This window comes from Colletes latitarsis, unplaced genomic scaffold, assembly GCF_051014445.1.
Source record: "Colletes latitarsis isolate SP2378_abdomen unplaced genomic scaffold, iyColLati1 scaffold0018, whole genome shotgun sequence".
Taxonomy (NCBI): Eukaryota; Metazoa; Arthropoda; class Insecta; order Hymenoptera; family Colletidae; genus Colletes; species Colletes latitarsis.
This window is the reverse complement of record NW_027488369.1, coordinates 7,658,804-7,665,511: the sequence shown is the minus strand read 5'-3', so window position 1 is coordinate 7,665,511 and position 6,708 is coordinate 7,658,804.

Here is a 6,708-nt window from a genome sequence, read left to right as displayed (position 1 = left end):
TAACAGGCGCTATCCTCTAAAATATTATTCGCAACCAGTTTAATTGACTGTTTCGGTGTGGAACCTCATTACTATGAGATCCAAACCAGAAAAAGGCCAGGATCAGGCCAACAACAATGCGAAAAACGCGAAAGTACAAGCCAGATGAGGGCAAATACCAGACCAAACCCAGACATAACCGACGTTATCCTCCAAAATAGTAATCGCAACCAGGTTTCATTGACTGTTTCGGTGTGGTACCTCATTACTACGGGATCCAAACCAGAAAAAGCCCAGGATCTGGCCAACAAGTATGCGAAAAACGCGAAAGTATGAGCCAGATGAGGGCAAATCCCAGACCTAACCGAGACATAACCGGCGTTATCCTCTAAAGTATAAATCGCAACCAGTTCAGTTGACTGTTTCGGTGTGGTTCCGCGTTACTACGTGATCCAAACCAGAAAAAGGCCAGGATCTGGCCAACAGGTATGCGAAATATGCGAAAGTACGAGCCAGATGATTGCAAATACCAGAACTTCCCAGACATAACCAGCGTTATCCTCTAAAATATTAATCGCAACCAGGTTTAATTGACGGTTTCGGTGTGGAACCACATTACTACGGGATCCAAACCAGAAAAAGGCCAGGATCTGGCCAACAAGTATGCGAAAAACGCGAAAGTACGAGCCAGATGAGGACAAATCCCAGACCTACCCGAGACATAACCGGCGTTATCCTCCAAAATAGTAATCGCAACCAGGTTTATTTGACTGTTTCGGTGTGGTTCCTCATTGCTACGGGATCCAAAACAGAAAAAACCCAGGATCTGGTCAACAAGTATGCGAAAAACGCGAAAGTATGAGCCAGATGATTGCAAATACCAGACCAAACCCAGACATAACCGACGTTATCCTCCAAAATAGTAATCGCAACCAGGTATAATTGACTGTTTCTGTGTGGTACCGCGTTACTACGTGATCCAAACCAGAAAAAGGCCAGGATCTGGCCAACAAGTATGCGAATAATGCGAAAGTGCGTGCCAGATGAGGGCAAATACCAGACCTAACCCAGACATAACCGGCGTTATCCTCTAAAATATTAATCGCCACCAGGTTTAATTGACTGTTTCGGTGTGGTACCACAATACAACGTGATCCAAACCAGAAAAAGGCCAGGATCTGACCAACAAGTATGCGAAAAACGCGAAAGTACGAGCCAGATGAGGACAAATGCCAGACCTAACCGTGACATAACCGGCGTTATCCTCTAAAATATTAATCGCAACCAGGTTTAATTGACTGTTTCGGTGTGGTACCACATTACTACGAGATCCAAACCAGAAAAAACCCAGGATCTGACCAACAACAATGCGAAAAACGCGAAAGTACGAGCCAGATGAGGGCAAATACCAGACCAAACCCAGACATAACCGACGTTATCCTCCAAAATAGTAATCGCAACCAGGTTTAATTTACTGTTTCGGTGTGGTACCGCGTTACTACGTGATCCAAACCAGAAAAAGGCCAGGATCTGGCCACCAAGTATGCGAATAATGCGAAAGTACGTGCCAGATGAGGGCAAATACCAGACCTAACCCAGACATAACCGGCGTTATCCTCTAAAGTATTAATCGCAACCAGTTTAATTGACTGTTTCGGTGTGGACTCTCATTACTACGGGATCCAAAGCAGAAAAAGGCCAGGATCTGAACAACAAGTATGCGAAAAACGCGAAAGTACGAGCCCGATGAGGACAAATGCCAGACCTAACCGAGACATAACCAGCGTTATCCTCTAAAATATTAATCGCGACCAGGTTTAATTGACTGTTTCGGTGTGGTACCACATTACTACGTGATCCAAACCAGAAAAAGCCCAGGATCTGGCCAACAAGTATGCGAAAAAGTCGAATGTATGAGCGAGATGATTGCAAATACAAGAACTGACCCAGACATAACCGGCGTTATCCTCTAAAGTATTAATCGCAACCAGTTTAATTGACTGCTTCGGTGTGGACTCTCATTACTACGGGATCCAAAACAGAAAAAGGCCAGGATCTGGCCAACAAGTATGCGAAATATGCGAAAGTACGAGCCAGATGATTGCAAATACCAGAACTTCCCAGACATAATCAGCGTTATCCTCTAAAATATAATTCGCAACCAGGTTTAATTGACTGTTTCGGTGTGGTACCAACGGTACTACGTGGTCCAAGCCAGAAAAAGGCCAGGATCTGGCCAACAAGTATGCGAAAAACGCGAAAATACGAGCCAGATGAGGACAAATCCCAGACCTACCCGAGACATAACCGGCGTTATTCTCTAAAATATTAATCGCAACCAGTTTAATTGACTGTTTCGGTGTGGAACCTCATTACTACGGGATCCAAAACAGAAAAAACCCAGGATCTGGCCAACAAGTATGCGAAAAACGCGAAAGTATGAGCCAGATGATTGCAAATACCAGACCAAACCCAGAAATAACCGACGTTATCCTCCAAAATAGTAATCGCAACCAGGTTTTATTGACTGTTTCGGTGTGGTACCGCGATACTACGTGATCCAAACCAGAGGAAGGCCAGGTTCTGGCCAACAAGTATGCGAATAATGCGAAAGTGCGTGCCAGATGAGGGCAAATCCCAGACCTACCCGAGACATAACCGGCGTTATCCTCTAAAATATTAATCGCAACCAGGTTTAATTGACTGTTTCGGTGTGGTACCACATTACTACGTGATCCAAACCAGAAAAAGCCCAGGATCTGGCCAACAAGTATGCGATAAACGCGAATGTATGAGCCAGATGATTGCAAATACAAGAGCTAACCCAGACATAACCAGCATTATCCTCTAAAATACTAATCGGAACCAGCTTCTATTGACTGTTTCAGTGTGGTACTACATTACTACGTGATCCAAACCAGAAAAAGACCCGGACCTGGCCAACAAGTATGCGATAAACGCGAAAGTACGAGCCTGATGATGACAAATCCCAGACCTACCCGAGACATAACCGGCGTTATCCTCTAAAATATTAATCGCAACCAGTTTAATTGACTGTTTCGGTGTGGAACCTCATTACTACGGGATCCAAAACAGAAAAAACCCAGGTTCTGGCCAACAAGTATGCGAAAAACGCGAAAGTATGAGCCAGATGATTGCAAATACCAGAACTAACCCAGGCATAACCAGCGTTAACCTCTAAAGTACTAAGCGGAACCAGCTTTTATTGACAGTGTGGTACCACATTACTACGCGATCCAAACAAGAAAAAGCCCGGGATCTGGCCAACAAGTATGCGAAAAACGCGATAGTACGAGCCAGATAAGAACAAATCCCAGACCTACCCGAGACATAACCGGCGTTATCCTCTAAAATATTAATCGCAACCAGTTTAATTGACTGTTTCGGTGTGGAACATCATTACTACGGGATCCAAACCAGAAAAAACCCAGGATCTGGCCTACAAGTATGCGAAAAATGCGAAAGTACGATACTGATGAGGGCAAATCCCAGACCTAACCGAGACATAACCGGCGTTATCCTCTGAAATATTATTCGCAACCAGGTTTAATTGACTGTTTCGGTGTGGTACCACATCACTACGTGGTCCAAGCCAGAAAAAGGCCAGGATCTGGCCAACAAGTATGCGAAAAATGCGGTAGTACGAGCCAGATGAGGGCAAATACCAGACCAAACCGAGACATTACCGGCTTTATCCTCTAAAATATTTATCGCAACCAGATTTAATTGACTGTTTCGGTGTTGTACCGCATTACTACGTGATCCAAACCAGAAAGAGGCCAGGATCTGGCCAACAAGAATGCGAAAAATGCGAAAGTACGAGCGGTATGTGGGCAAATCCCAGACCTACCCGAGACATAACCGGCGTTATCCTCTATAATATTAATCGCAACCAGCTTCTATTGACCGTTTCAGTGTGGTACCACATTACTACGTGATCCGAACCAGAAAAAGGCTAGGATCAGGCCATCAAGTAAGTGAAAAACTCGAAAGAATGAGCCAGATGATTGCAAATACCAGAACTAACACAGACATAACCAGCGTTATCCTCTAAGATATTAATCGCAACCAGGTTTACTTGACAGTTTCAGTGTGGTACCACATTACTACGTGATCCAAACCAGAAAAAGCCGAGGATCTGGCCAACAAGTATGCGAAAAACGCGAAAGTATGTGCCAGATGATAGCAAATACCAGAACTAACCCAGACGTAACCAGCGTTATCCTCTAAGATACTTATCGGAACCAGCTTTATTTGACTGTTTCAGTGTGGTACCACATTACTACGTGATCCAAACCAGAAAAAGCCCAGGATCTGGCCAACAAGTATGCGAAAAACGCGAATATATGAGCCAGATGATTGCAAAAACCAGAACTAACCCTGACATAATCAGCGTTATCCTCTAAAATACGCATCGGAACATGCTTTTAATGACTGTTTCAGTGTGGTACCACATTACTACGTGATCCAAACCAGAAAAAGCCCAGGATCGGGCCAACAAGAATGCGAAAAATGCGAAAGTTCGAGCCTGATGAGGGAAAATCCCAGACCTAACCGAGACGTAACCGGCGTTATCCTCTAAAATATTTTTCGCAACCAGGTTTAATTGACTGTTTCGGTGTGGTACCGCATTACTACGTGATCCAAACCGTCAAAAGGCTAGGATCAGGCCAACAAGTAAGCGAAAAATGCGAAAGTACGAGCGAGATGAGGGCAAATACCAGACCTAACCTAGACATAACCGGCGTTATCCTCTAAAATATTAATCGCAACCAGGTTTAATTGACTGTTTCGGTGTGGAACCACATTGCGATGGGATCCAAACCAGAAAAAACCGAGGATCTGGCCAAGAAGTATGCGAAAAACGCGAAAGTATGAGCCAGATGACTGCAAATACCAGAACTATCCCAGACATAACCAGCGTTATCCTCTAAAATACTAATCGGAACCAGCTTCTATTGACTGTTTCAGTGTGGTACAACATTACTACGTGGTCCAAGCCAGAAGAAGGCCAGTATGTGGCCTACAAGTATGCGAAAACTGCGAAAGTACGAGCCAGATAAGGACAAATCCCAGACCTACCCGAGACATAACCAGTGTTATCCTCTAAAAAATAAATCGCAACCAGGTTTAATTGACTGTTTCGTTGTGGAACCACATAACTGCGGGATCCACACCAGAAAAAACCCAGGATCTGGCCAACAAGTATGCGAAAAATGCGAAAGTACGATCCAGATGAGGGCAAATCCCAGACCTAACCGAGACATAACCGGCGTTATCGTCTAAAATATTAATCGCAACCAGGTTTAATTGACTGTTTCGGTGTGGCACCACATTGCGACGGGATCCAAACCAGAAAAAGGCCAGGATCTGGCCAACAAGTATGCGAAAAACGCGAAAGTACGAGCCAGATAAGGACAAATCCCAGACCTACCCGAGACATAACCGGCGTTATCCTCTAAAATATTAATCGCAACCAGTTTAATTGACTGTTTCGGCGTGGAACATCATTACTACGGGATCCAAAACAGAAAAAACCCAGGATCTGGCCAACAAGTAAGCGACAAACGCGAAAGTATGAGGCAGATGATTGCAAATACCAGAACTAACACAGACATAACCAGCGTTATCCTCTAAAATATTAATCGCAACCAGGCTTACTTGACAGTTTCAGTGTGGTACCACATTACTACGTGATCCAAACCAGAAAAAGCCGAGGATCTGGCCAACAAGTATGCGAAAAACGCGAAAGAATGAGCCAGATGATTGCAAATACCAGAACTAACACAGACATAACCAGCGTTATCCTCTAAAATATTAATCGCAACCAGGTTTACTTGACAGTTTCAGTGTGGTACCACATTACTACGTGATCCAAACCAGAAAGAGGCCAGGATCTGGCCAACAAGAATGCGAAAAATGCGAAAGTACGAGCCAGATGATTGCAAATACCAGAACTATCCCAGACATAACCAGCGTTATCCTCTAAAATACTAATCGGAACCAGCTTTTATTGACTGTTTCAGTGTGGTACCACATTACTACGTGATCCAAACCAGAAAGGGGCCAGGATCTGGCCAACAAGAATGCGAAAAATGCGAAAGTACGGGCGGGATGTGGGCAAAACCCAGACCTACCCGAGACATAACCGGCGTTATCCTCTATAATATTAAGCGCAACCAGCTTCTATTGACCGTTTCAGTGTGGTACCACATTACTACGTGATCCGAACTAGAAAAAGCCCAGGATCTGGCCAACAAGTATGCGAAAAACGCGAATATATGAGCCAGATGATTGCAAAAACCTGAACCAACCCTGACATAACCAGCGTTATCCTCTAAGGTACTTATCGCAACCAGCTTTTATTGACTGTTTCAGTGTGGTACCACATTACTACGTGATCCAAACCAGAAAAAGCCCAGGATCTGGCCAACAAGTATGCGAAAAACGCGAATATATGAGCCAGATGATTGCAAAAACCTGAACCAACCCTGACATAACCAGCGTTATCCTCAAAAATACGCATCGGAACATGCTTTTAATGACTTTTTTAGTTTGGTACCACATTACTACGTGATCCAAACCAGCAAAAGTCCAGGATCGGGCCAACAAGAATGCGAAAAATGCGAAAGTACGAGAATGATGAGGGAAAATCCCAGACCTAACCGAGACGTAACCGGCGTTATCCTCTAAAATATTTATCGCAAC